Here is a 13,565-nt window from a genome sequence, read left to right as displayed (position 1 = left end):
AGTTTCTGCTTTACGAGCATCTGCTGAGCTCTCCTTATACAGCTTGCCCTTGCCCAAATTGAACAAATCTTGGGCTTCCAGAGAGCAGGCTGCGTTCTGCGCTAAAGAGTGCAATTTCTTACAGTTCCTCTCCTTCAGAGATACCCTCAGGGTGGGTGAGCATCCCTTCATGAACTGCTCTGAAATCATTACGTCGCGAAGAGCGTCATATGTTTTCTCGACATTTTCCAGCTCCATCCAACGGTCGAAATGACCTGCTATGCGAGAAGCATATTGGAGCCCCGTCTCCTTGTCCTCTGGTCTCGTCTTGCGAAATTTCTCGCGGTATCCTTCAGCCATATACCGGAATCGTAACAGCAATGTTGCCTTCTCCTGATCATAGTCGGTGGCGGAAGCAGAGTCAAGTCGACTAATCACGGATAACGCCTCTCCCGTCAGGCACAAGCTGAGCGAAAAGGCCCATTTGCTCCGAGGCCACTCCTGAGACACCACGACGCGCTCAAAACGCTGCAGATATGCGTCGATGTCATCTCGCATCTCGTTGAACGGTGGCAATAGCTTGTGTGGGCCACAGCTGTCCATTACAGCTGGAGACGCTGCGTCATCGCTTACCGGTCTCCCTATCTCTCCCGCGTTCGAACCAGTCTTCTGCTCTTGCAACTTTAGCTTCAACAGCAAAACGCGCTCCTCGGCTTGCAGCCGTCTTTCCTGCAGCGCTATCTTTTCTCGCTGCTCGTCGCGAACTTGCGCACGAAGGTCCCTTTCGATAACGCGCTCCGCGTCAACCCAGTCTTGCAGTGCCGATCCTGTGAGACCCATGTCCGTTCCGATCGCGTGCAATTTCTCTAAATCCATCGGTTCGTCCCGCCCGTCTGGCTCTCGGCAAGAAGGTAAGGCCGATCTATCTACATCAAAGCATGACACACACTCTCCAGTGTAGCGTTTTTTTACCACAGATCCGCACCTTTTCATCGGGCTTCAATGGCAGTATAATAATGTGCTCACTTCTTTCGCCCAGGCGCGCAGTGAAGGACCCAGTCTCGTCGAGAGGTTCGCGCCGCAATGGGCTGACTGTAGCAGCATGCGACAGCAGTGTGCGTCTCGAATTTGTCAGTGATGCGGTGGGTGTTATATATGTGCCTTTAATTCGTGCCCATTGATAAGCGCCCGTGCAGTGCTTTGGCCTCACCCCGTTCATTGGCCGTCGCCGGAGCTGAATGGACGCGTTGCCCGCTAATTAGGGTACGTAATGGAGATGTGCTCGAAGCGGTCGGAATCGCCTTCATTAATAGTGTCGTTCTTCCTCTCGTTGAATTACCATCGGCCTTCCAGCTGTGCGCCTGCTTGTGCTTCACTCTAAAGCAGGTATTCAAGGAGACAAACTCCCCGATAACGAGGGTTGAGTCCCCGATGACACATGAATGCTTGCAGGGAGACGACTATCGACTAAAGCTACTGCGAAGAAGATGTGATATCTGTGGTGCAGCCACTCTGCAATTTGTACGACTCCCTATATCTTGCGTGTGAAAAAGTGTATATCAGGTGGCTTTGACATTGCTATTTTCTTTTTCTCTTTAGTTGTGTGTACTGTGAAAAGTAGTGCAGACTCTCTTCTCTAGTATATACATATATATATATATATATATATATATATATATATATATATATATATATATATATATATATATATATATATATATATATATATATATATATATATATATATATATATATATATATATATATATATATATATATATATATATACACATAGACACACACAGCAATGCTAATTCCGCAGCCCTTTAAGCCAGCATGCAGGGAAGTCAATTATCGTTGGCGTAACCTGGAAGGGCAGGGATGCACACGTACAAACCGACGCACGAAAAAGTAAAAACTATCGTCCAAATATGTTCGTCTGTACCCTTTTCCCTCTACTCCCTGCTAAAGTAAAAGAGAAAAGTGAAACTCGTGGTTCAGCATGGGATTACGAGCAGCAGCCTTTACTGCCAGCTTCAAGGAACATCTTGAAGAGCTTGTCATCCTGGCGGGCACTGCAAATTCGATCCCGCTGCACTGCTTCCGAAAATTTTTCGCCTGAGGCGCTAGCCGTTAGGCCGTTCGAGTGACATGGGAGTGGCCATAGGCGTTTGTCCAACAGCTCGGTCAGCTGTAGTTCCGCGCGCCTTGACGAAGAATCTGAGACTGAGAATCTGAGAAGTACAAGACTTAGCGTGGGCGTGAAGCCTTCAAGTTCTCCTGCGTAGAAGTCATGCATTACATCAGTAGTGTGGTCGGATATTTGTCCAATGTTTTGTGGTGCTTATGCGAAGGAACTTCCGGGAAATTGGTAGTTTCTAATTTTTGGCCGATTTTTAGAGCTATAACGTGTATAGAAATATAGAAGCGGTATATATGTGACACGTGTGGTTAGAACAGAGAAGAAAATGGAGGAAGAGGAAAAGCAAAATGTTAACCAGTATAGAAAAAAAAACTGCTATGCTACCCTGCACTGGGACATACAATGAAGTGCAAGACGGGAGTCGTCAGAATGCACAGTTGTGAGTTTGAGATCACGAGAAATGAGAAAGGAAAGATGCGGTAAGCACGTTGCAAATACACACTACACAGATAGAGTTAAAAAATAGGTAAACATAGTCCACAGAGACCAGAAACACCCCACTTCTCATCTCTGCGAAGCGAAGCTGGGCCTTCGTTTACCGATGGTTGTTGACAGGTTCCATATTGTACTTCTCCGGCGATGCCGTGGACGCTGACAGATATTGATTCCATCTGATTTCTCCTCGTGACGAAGCAGTCGACACGTGACAGCTATGAAAGGGTGTTTTCTTCGTAGGAACTCTCGGCTGTGAAATGGTACGTTCATCGATTAGAGTGACTCGTTTCCTAGAATCTGATTGGTTAACTTGAGATCGTACTGGGAAAGGAACTGCCTCGGCTCATCGCAAAGCGATATTGAAGGAAATTGCGCAAACTTGTCGATGTCGTCTTCATTAAAATGTTTGACTTGTACAGCCTGTATTGACCTTCCCGGTGTTTACTTGGACAGCACAACGTGTCACAGTGGCAGTCGTTACTTAGAGTTTTCACTATAGCGCAATGCTCTCTGCATGGTGTCAGTTGGACCAAACTTAGTTTGCTAAAGACCTCGCGAAGCCTTGAATCCTGGTAAAAGACCACATAAGTATAATGAACAGGCTTATCTTTTTAGCAGCAGACCTGTTAAAGCTGAGCAAAACTTCTCTCTCGCACAAAAAAAAATTGTCATAATCATAAACTGAGTCACGCTCTCCTCGTCTTCTTCTGGATCTATACCTTTACTTCGGGAACACGTGCCCCGATTTCTCGTGCACGGAATGCAATAACTTTGAGTGCAGAGAGACGCAGAGAGAACTAGTGATAGAGAATCATAAAAATTCTAGGATATAAAACTTTTTCGCGAGACGAGGTTCGAACCCGTGTGCCCACGTTTCAAAGGCGACTGTCATAATCACTCGGCTATTCAGGCACGCTAGCAGAGCCTGTCATAACTTTGCATAGTGTAGCATAACAAGGGTGATGGGAAACGCGAGTCAAAGTGAGGAGGAGGGAAAAGAAAAAAGGAAAGATTAAAGCATTGAAAAAACAGAGAGAGGGAGCTAGGTAGAAAAAGGAAAGAAAGAAAGAAAATAAAGCGAGCGAAAGAGAGAAAGACAGAAAATTGAAGAGAGACAAAAATGAAGAGGGAGAGAGAGATACACAAAAAGGGAACGAAAGAATGAGAAGGGGAAGATAGCAAAAGAGAGATAGACAGACCGACCGAAAAAAAGAAAGTATTAGAGAAAGAAAGAGAGTGAAATAATAAATAAACGTAAAAAAAAGAAAGAAAAGTCATGCACAAGAAAATAAAAGAAGCGAGAACACTAAAGGAACCGAGGAATGGAGAAAGCGAGAATTTGCAAAATCTAGTGACACAGCAACAGCCATGCTTTTATCTTTTTACTATCTTGCTTTCTCCTACTTTCCCCTTTATTTCCCACTTCCCCTTTTATGACGCTGTGCCGTGCTCCCTCATGAGCTGCAGAACTAAGCGTCATTCGAACAATAAAAAACTACTACTACCACTAGTGCCTAGGTGCCCATCAGCTTCGTTGTTTATTTAGCATTGAGTTTTTAGTGCAAGCTACGCTGATGTTATTTGCGCGTCGAGGTATGCGTGACAGAACTATGGACGAAAATAAATGCACGTAGTCATACAGGCGGCTGTGAGCTAACGCACACCCGAATGGAATGCTTGGTTGATTGATATGTGGGGTTTAATGTCCCAAAATCACCATATGATCACGAGAGACGCCATAGTGGAGGGCTCCAGAAATTTCGCCCTCCTGGGGTTCTTTAACGTGCACCCAAATCTGAGCACACGGGCCTACAACATTTCCGCCTCCATAGGAAATGCAGCCGCTACAGCCGGAATTCGATCCCGGGACCTGCGGGTCAGCAGCCGAGTACTTCAGCCACTAGACCACCGCGGCGGGGTGAAAGGAGTAGGATTATATGTGTGTATGATACATATATTTTCTGACGAAAGCCGATACACACGCCAAAACGTTAGTAAAACTTGTATTTCACACGTTTCTCGACCTTTTTCACAACCGTCGTCTCTGGATTTCTGGGGCGTCGTGCTTAGGGGCATTATGTAGTAAGCGGAATAGGCAAAACATGACAACGTAGTTTCCGAGATACTTAGAATGGGAAAATAAAAAGAAATGCCAAATAAGATGGCCGTGCTGCAGAAACTTCCTTCAAATGATAACTGAAAGTTGACTAACTATGCATGTCGTGTTTGCAAGATTGTAGTAGATCAGCCCATTTCATCTAAGCTTGAAATCCAAAGTTTGGGGGGAGGGGACGTCTTACAATCAAAACAAACCAAAAGTCGGGCACGGGTGGTATGGTTGCATCATTAGGTTTACGTTATGTCTCTAGCCGTAACTAATAGCGCATGTTCTCTCGTATAACCCGTGCCCTCCACAACGGTTTAAGGAAAGATTAAAAATAAAAACGATTCCCGCATATTTGCCGCGAAGCTAGCACACTAGCCTGCTTGCACAGCTATAATGCTCGGCGGTGAAGCCACATTTACACTCAGAATTGTGTTTTTTGTGCTGTTTTCAGTGACATCATAAACAATTTTCCTTTATGAAATGCGCTCACGCTTTCCCCCTCATTTTTTCTTCTTTTTTTGCCGTGTGTTTTCAGAGTGGTTCATCTACACTCGAGTCGACTTGAAATCGTGTAAAAACGGTACCTTCTGACTAACTTAACCAATTTCGTCGTCACTCAATCGCAATTTATAGCTTCTGGAAATGGAAGCGCGCTTTCCTTCTTTCTTTCTTTCTTTCTTTCTTTCTTTCTTTCTTTCTTTCTTTCTTTCTTTCTTTCTTTCCCTCTTTCTTTCTTTCTTTCTTTCTTTCTTTCGTTCTTTCCTTCCTTCTTTCTTTCTTTCTTTCTTTCCCTGCCTCCACACTACAAACGATATATGATAGCAGAGGAGAGGAGCCTTAAAAGGATATCGGCGCTGTCAATCGGAGAACGCAAAGGTCGCGCAATCCCATTTCGCAAAGTACCCGTCTCCAGGCATTCCAGCTCGACGTGTACAGGCTGACTCGGCGATACGATCCCGCTTCCTACGATTGCGCTCGCGTTAACTTCTTTTCCCGTTTTCATGCTGAGATGCGCGTCGCTCGACAGCCAGCTTTGTCGACGCATCGAGATGAGCCTCGCAGCAGACCTTGTTTGCGCAATAACTTAGTGAAACAAGCGCTGTGCCTCTTTCTTGGTTTTCTATTTCAGTGGACCACGAAGCCCGTGTCTTCTTCGTGCATCGCAACGAAACTCCAATCGGTGGCCTCGATGTCGTTCCAACTCAACTGTTATTGATTATCAGGTTCTCTTGACCACGACATAGGCCTTCGTTTGACGACATCCTCAGGTGGCCGCAAAGCCCTCCTCATTGGTGCCTCTAGGCTTTGCCCTATTGGCCGACGTGTGATCACGTGACGCTATTTCGTTTTCTTTTTTTTTTTGTAAAGAAGCTTCTTGCATGTACACTTGCGTGCAGTGAGGTTCGACATGAGCCGAGCGAAAATAACGAAAAAAACATCCAAATATTCAGAAAAAAACAGCTTTTTTGTGCAACTCTCGGCTCGTGATTACAGCGACACCTAATATGTCAGACATCTGCATTGCGGCGGCAATATGACTATCTTGCGAATTTGTCTGTGTAACCAGTACTGATCAATTTGTCGGGATGTAGACTTCGCGATTATTGGCTATATTTTTTTCACGTAACTGAAAGCACTATAGGACTACCGGTAATGTTATGGATTGAATTAATGAAGCCTGGACAGAAATATGTGTGTGTGGGGAGGGGGGTAGAAATTACAAACGTATAGACACGTCCGTTGTAAACAATAACAATCATCAGCACCGAAAGTCCAACCATTACCACCGATAGCACTCCAGTTCCAGTGTCAATTTATTGCTATGGTGACAACACTGTCGATGCTATACACTGTTACTTAAATTCATTCCAATTCTTCATTGCCAGGTAAAATAAGTCCAGCAAGCTAGTTCACAAACTTGTAAATCACCTGGTTATTTATAGCGACAGAGGAGCGGCGTATGTTCATAAACACTTGAAGTAGCTTACATATAGAAGTAAAGCTCATTAAAAAATACAAGGTTAAGATGACAACAATGACATCGAGTATCGTAACGCTTTAAAGGACCGACAACTGCCGACAACATCAAATGAGATGACTGCACGAATGGAAAGATTGTCCCTTAAAGAGACTCAAACGAACCCTGTTTTTTTTTTTCGTGTGAAGTGGATGTTTATTATTATTTCTTCTTTGAAAATCGCGAAAAATGACCTGTGGCGTCTCTGGGGGCAAAAACATAAACTATCATGAATGCCCTGTCACGTGACCATGCGTTAATGTACATGGTCAACAATTTATTGATTAGTACTGAAATATTGCTTGATTTTTTATAGCAAAAGATAATATTTTAAAAAATCATATGCATAAGCTTGCGTTAGTAGTAGAAGTGGCGCTTGGCCCCGCCGCAGTGGTCTAATGGCTAAGGTACTCGGCTGCTGACCTGCAGGTCGGTGGACCGAATCCCGGCTGCAGCGGCTGCATTTCCTATGGAGGCGGAAATATTGTACGCCCGTGTGCTCAGATTTGGGTGCACGTTAAAGAACCCCAGGGGGTCGAAATTTCCGGAGCCCTCCACTACGGTGTCTCTCATAATCATATGGTGGTTTTGGGACGTTAAAGCCTAAATATCAATCAATTAGAAGAAGTGGCGCTGCCTTTGCGTGACATATGCGTAGTTCCATTTTCGATTACTTGATTTGGCAACACGGTACAAATGCAGGGAAGCTCTAGAAAGCCACACTGTCTCATTGTAAATGCTTGCTATGTTTAAAAATAGTTGTAAAGCACAGAGTAAACGTGGTTAAGCCTAGTTCCAGGAAATCCTGCGAAATAAGAACAACGACAGCATGCATAATCCACCAGAAAGGCTACTGGCATCGCTATCAACACTAGGCGTTGCCGGATGAAAATGCACTACCGTGTTTAGGACCTTTCAGATAGAAAAATACTGCTTATAGAATGACTTAGAGCTTTTGAATTAAACTACTGCAGCTACGATCACTACGAAGGGTAAGCTTTTTGTCGCGCTAGAAAAAAACTGGATCGAAAAATGTTAGTTGTCGGTCCCTTTAATAATAATCTTCTTGAATCTCGACATGTAGAACAGTGTTGCTGTGGGAAATGGAATTCAAAAGCCTTACATTCGGGGGCTTCACGTTTAGTCGTAATGAAACAAAATAAATAAATAAATAAATGAGCGCAACCCCCGCCGCTGAGTGTCAGAAAGTTATTTTGTAAAATGCAGAAATTAGCAGTAATAACTGTGAAAATAAAACTAAAAACAAAATTGATAGCCTCGAGCATGGCACACATGCAGAAAAAAGTAAAAGCGCAAACACTATTTCCACGACGAAATTATCAATCCAGGAACATTGAAGAGTGAGCGCCTGTGCTTAGTCGGTGTAATGGGGTGCACGTTTAATTAACAGAGATTACCAAGCCAGACTGACAGGATTAGAGAAAAAAAAGGATTGGTAAATAAACTAAAAAGTGGTAAAGTTTGTGGTATAATAGATAGTGCTTGGTTGTCTGGGCTGGAAATGACATATTGGAACCTCTGTTTATAATTTTTGTTACTCCAGTGTTTCCCCCATTTTTTAGCATGCGATGCCCAGCTCATCCGTCGATGTTACGAACTCGGAGAACGAACGTGCTTTATGTTTATTTCAGACGTATTTTCTTTACTTTTACGTTTTCTTATCGTTCCACTTAGGTGTCAATTTCTGGTTTACATTTCCACTATATATAGGCGGTTCTTTCACATTGACAATGTGAAATAACGAAATAGCATAAGACAACCATAAAAGAAATATTCGAATGTTACAGGGCAGATGATCAGCAGTGCTGCTTTGCGCAAGGCACAGAGGCGTCGAGAAAAAAGGGACAATGAATGGGAAACAGAAGGGCGAAGGTCGAAGTTCGCAGTGCACAGAAAAACACAGCAATAAGATTTGGCGCACTCTTTCTTCACGTGGTACCGTATGTCACTGTCTTATGATAGTGCATGTACTCACCATATTTGAAGTAATTGCTTTCGAGGAGCATTATTATCTGTTAGTTCTCATTAATATTGTGTCTAACAAATATAACGAGCCCTCACACGCTTCTTTCCCTGCTCACCATAGAGCTGCGTAGAATGCACGAACACCACTATTCATTCGCTGTCTAAATACTTTATCTGCGATAAAATGTCAATTTTCTCAAGTTTGGCGTAAACTGTAATTTTGCCTCTTTCAAAAAAGAAAAAATTGTACGAAGCTCTGTGAACTTTATGAACAAATTCTACACTCCACTTGATAGTGGCGACGCATCCATATAACCAGAAATATGAATGAGAGCGGTTATTATGTATATGCACTCGAAATTCAATAACTGAGGGTAATTGTTACCCCCTCGATTCCTCTTCCTTCAGCCACACCTGACTACATAAGTTATATGTAAATGTGATATATATATATATATATATATATATATATATATATATATATATATATATATATAACAGACAATAAAGTTAAGGAAAGTGCCCCGCCGCGAGGTCTAGTGGCTAAGGTACTCGGCCGCAGACCCGCAGGTCGCGGTATTGAATCCCGGCAGCGGCGGCTGCATTTCTGATGAAGGCGGAAATGCTGTAGGCCCATGTTCCCAGATTTGGGTGCACGTTAAAGAACCCCATGTGGTCAAAACTTCCGGAGTTCTTCACTATGGCGTCTCTCATAATCATATGGTGGTTTTGGGACGTTCAACCCCATACATCTCAATAAATGCCAAGGAAAGTATAGAATAAGTTATTAGACCAAATTGTAATGTAAATTAGAAAGAAAAATGAGTGAAAACATAACTTCCCATGGGCAGGAACTAACCTGCGACCTTCGAATAACGTGTTCGAAGCTCTACCACTGAGCTACTACGGCGGCTATTCCCCCAGCCACTTTATTGGGTTGATATGTTAATTTAAACGTGGGAGTGTCAGTCAGCGCCACCTGTAGTCATGGTGGCGAGTGTGGCACACTCTTTTGAGCCTGTTTGGCGTCACGTAGCTCGTGAACGTATTACGAGCTAGCAGCTAACAATGGTTGCTCGTAAACAACCTAAAGGCACCTTAAACAGAGCACAATGTATTTTTGCGGAAACGTATACCCTGTCTCTTCACTTCTGCTAGCCTGTACTTCTACACAGGCGCCAAGACAGCCATATTTTTGACGTAGAGTAAGGATCCTGCAGGTCAAGGCAATGTAAAGCACTATCTTTGCGTTCTTGTTTTGTGCCGCTATATAATGTACCAAACACAGCTAAGCATGATATGTCGAGAAACGTCGTTACAGTTTCAAAAAGCGACGTGAAAGAAGTGTGTCAGGAAAAAATAAATAAAGAACGCTACCAATACCAACTGTACGCCAGCAGCGATGAGCAATGAGTTCCTACTCGCCGAAACAACTGTGAGAAAAGTTGACAAGAAATCTTAACCACAGGAACTGAACCGTGCCTATGAGCACAAACGAGGTTGAATGCACCCTAGGCATAGAATTAAGTTTACGAGTACGGCACTCTCGGAAGCCTCCGCGAAATTGCCGACAAGAGAGGACGCGTACTATAGGTATAGGAGAGAGCGATCGGGTGTTAAAGGCGTCACGTAGCGTTCGGTGTCCCGGTGAGATCGGTGCCCTTAATCTCGCTTTTCTAGGAGACGTCTCTTTGGCGATGCGAGTCCATCGATCAAGGCAACACGTCGCACGTTCCTCGCCGCCGCTCTTTTGTAAACTCGGCCGAGCTCGCGCAGGGACAGGAATAATAAAACACAGCGCTAACGTGCACGAGCTGCCAGGAGAGCACAAATTGTTTCTGAAAGATGTATACAGGTAACCAAGAGAATAAACAAATGCGGTGGCGGTTAGCGTGTATATACACAGGGACGTCCTTACACTTGACGCATACTGGCGATGTTTCTGAACAACAGCGGGTTAATATAGGTATACACGTCATACCCCACGACTCCGCGATCACTTGATCGATTGCGGCGGTCGAAGCGAGGGCGCTACATGGTGCCTCCCTTCGAATCCATCCTTTCCCTGTTTTTCTCCGTACTGCGGCCCCTAACTTTGCACACGGCAGAATAATATGCAGCTGGTGCTCTTCTTCAACGTCGATACACGTGATGGAATGGGGTACCCGTAACCGGTACACCTTTTTCCTATTTTTTCTATGAGCCACGCTTTGTTATTTCGATCTCTCCCTTCGTTTTGTTGCTCCGCAGTGCGAAGCAGCGAGAGGCTCGAATGAAGACTGATGGTGCGCGGCCAGGTTTCCCAATGGCGGGCTAAAAGGCAAAATGCTTGAGCTACCACCGGGGCACAAGTTACTGTGCTGCCATCGTTCTTCACCAGCCAAAGAGCGTTTCAGCTCTTCTCTTTGAAGCCGCGCATTGTTATAGGGTTGTAAAGACCGTACGTGAAGTATTGTTGTAGATTGATCGGTTTCCGAAAAATTGATAAACTTTTCATACAATTGCGCTGTTTGTCTGAAATGTTCATGAAAAGATGTAGACGCGAATTTAAGAGATAAAATTGACTTTTGCATCAGCGTTTCGTGCTCGCAAGGAACGCTTTTACTAAGTGTGACTTATAGTAGGTGGCTCGAAACAGAATTATTTCAATTTCACACTCTAGAACTGAAGCATGGCTTTATTTGCCAAAGTAAAATCGCGGTAGACATCATGGAAACGTGTATTCGGTGTTCATATTATCCTTGTGATGTCGGGCACTCTTCATTTACGTCACTCAAGGGACATTCCCTCTTGCTGGCGGGAATGTTGAAACTTGGCACGTCTAGCTAAAATTGCTCGGATAATGAATTACTGGCGACATGATATTGCGCATGCTATGCGGTTATTATGGTCCCCAAGAACATGCTCATTATTCATGGGGGAAAAAAGAAGGTACACCAGAACTTCGTGTATGCATGTCTTCTGAATACAGAGAGTAACTATTTTGGAAATGGTATATTTCGTTGGGCCGTAGTTTCGTTACAAATTATTTGATTTCAGTGCAGTTTAGGGCAAAAAAGTTCAATTGATGGAGGATGAAAATTCAGGGTCTCGTCACGCTTTTTGAAGTGCGACACATAAAAAATAGTAAAACAGTAAGAAACGACGACATTATGTGGTATTGCGACAGCGCCCTCATATTGTTGAAGTCTGAACACTTGCCGTAGAGGTAAGTGATTATAAACCCTGATAACCTATACAAACGTTTGTTGGTTCCATATGCTAAGCCACCTCAAAATCGCAGTTTTTAGCAACGTTCTACAACGTTAGCCATTTTTACTTGTGTAGCATTTCGCGGTCTTCTTTATTTTTTATGTATTATTTTTATCGGCGTTGGACATAAAAAAGACGATATGGGCCAATGAGTTTTCATTTTTGCTTGGGGTACCTTATAACAAAACTACAAGCCAATTTAACTGGTCCTGAAAAAAAAAGGGCACTGAGAAGTCCACAGGCCTAAATCGGAAGATAGGGTGAATTGGATGTCATTGTGAGAAACGTTTGTACTACACTGGGCACAGTTTATGCCAAAAATAATACTAAAGGGGGTTTCTGATAACGAAATCGGATGACACACTGGCGTGTAACGGCCTCGCTTTCGGCACAAAGTCACCTTTTCGTAAAATATCTCGCTTCTATTTTTTTCTCAATTTACCCTCATCGGGCAATTTTTCATCAAGTAGCCTGTTGTAGCTCGATTCGTGCAGACGAAGCTTGCGTTCCGTATAAAGACACATTACTGTGTCGCTGTTCTGTTCCAAGCCTATACCTTTCATCAATCTTTAGTGGATGTGCAGTGCCGTTTTAAAGTTCACAGACCCTTCGAAGCGACCGTTTTCTCTACGGGAAACGAAGCTGGCGAAGATGCGGGGGAACACGCCAATGTCTTTTACGACGTAGTCTCCGTAAGTGCGTCTTTCCGGTGCGTCACGGCCGTGTGTGCTTCCCCGCCTTGCGCACGAATAGACTTGAGCGGGATGCGTTTCCTTCCTTTGCGGTCTCGAGACGGAGAAAACACCGCTTGTTTTTGTCGCCAAAGCGGACCATGCCAGATCCTGGCCGCGCACTTTTGTCTCCTGTATCGCGACATTCTGGCAAGCCTATCACTTGAGCTGTGTACGCAGCACCTATATGTTTGCGTTGACTGCTCTGCGGGTGTTCTGAATTTTATGGGTTTTCGTTCGGCTTCCTTCTGTTTCACTCTCAGTTGCCGCCTTTCCCGAAGTGGCTTCGTGCCATGAAGGGTCATGCCTTGAAAGGGAACTTTTCATTTTCATCCTTCCAGCCGTCCAGCTTTTGCACATCACCTCTAGTAATTGCAGCACTTGCCATCAATTTTTTTGTTTACTTCCAATTACTTCCAGTTTTTAGTCTTTCTTTCTCAATACTAGTCACTAAGTTGCACGTTGAAGAACCCCAGGTAGTCGAAATTTCCGGAGCCCTCCACTACGGCATTTCTCATAATCATATGGTGTTTTCGGGACGTTATACCCCACATATCAATTAATCAAAGCAATACTTGTCACTTCCACACGGTGCCTATACTTCGTCGCACGCACGAAGACATTTTGTCCCTTGTCCAGCGTGGGCACGTGTCCTTGAGAGATCACATGTGGAGCAGCGTATCTGTATTTGGAACTTGATTCATGGCCACGCCAAACGCATTTAGATGGGGCTTAAACTAAAAAAAAATTCCACGTGCTGATATTTAAGTGCATGCGTTTAAAAACACTAAGTGCTGCTCTGTCAATATGGACCTGCAGTCTTTCGTCATGAGGTGTGCTCCGTGATGAAGTTGT

General features: G+C 44.0%; 1 protein-coding gene across 1 annotated transcript in view; it reads left to right on the top strand.

Annotated features, from left to right (window-relative positions):
* The first annotated feature begins 805 nt into the window (after window positions 1-805).
* Window positions 806-13,565, top strand: part of LOC142815291 (cell adhesion molecule DSCAM-like) — a 147,431-nt gene continuing 134,671 nt past the window's right edge. The window contains exon 1 of the mRNA XM_075894129.1: window positions 806-890. The gene's annotated coding sequence lies outside the window, so the exon portion shown is untranslated. The remainder of the gene's footprint in view (window positions 891-13,565) is intronic.

This window comes from Rhipicephalus microplus, chromosome 1, assembly GCF_043290135.1.
Source record: "Rhipicephalus microplus isolate Deutch F79 chromosome 1, USDA_Rmic, whole genome shotgun sequence".
NCBI lineage: Eukaryota > Metazoa > Arthropoda > Arachnida > Ixodida > Ixodidae > Rhipicephalus > Rhipicephalus microplus.
Note: the sequence above shows the minus strand (reverse complement) of the source record. Positions and strands in the feature narration are given on the sequence as shown.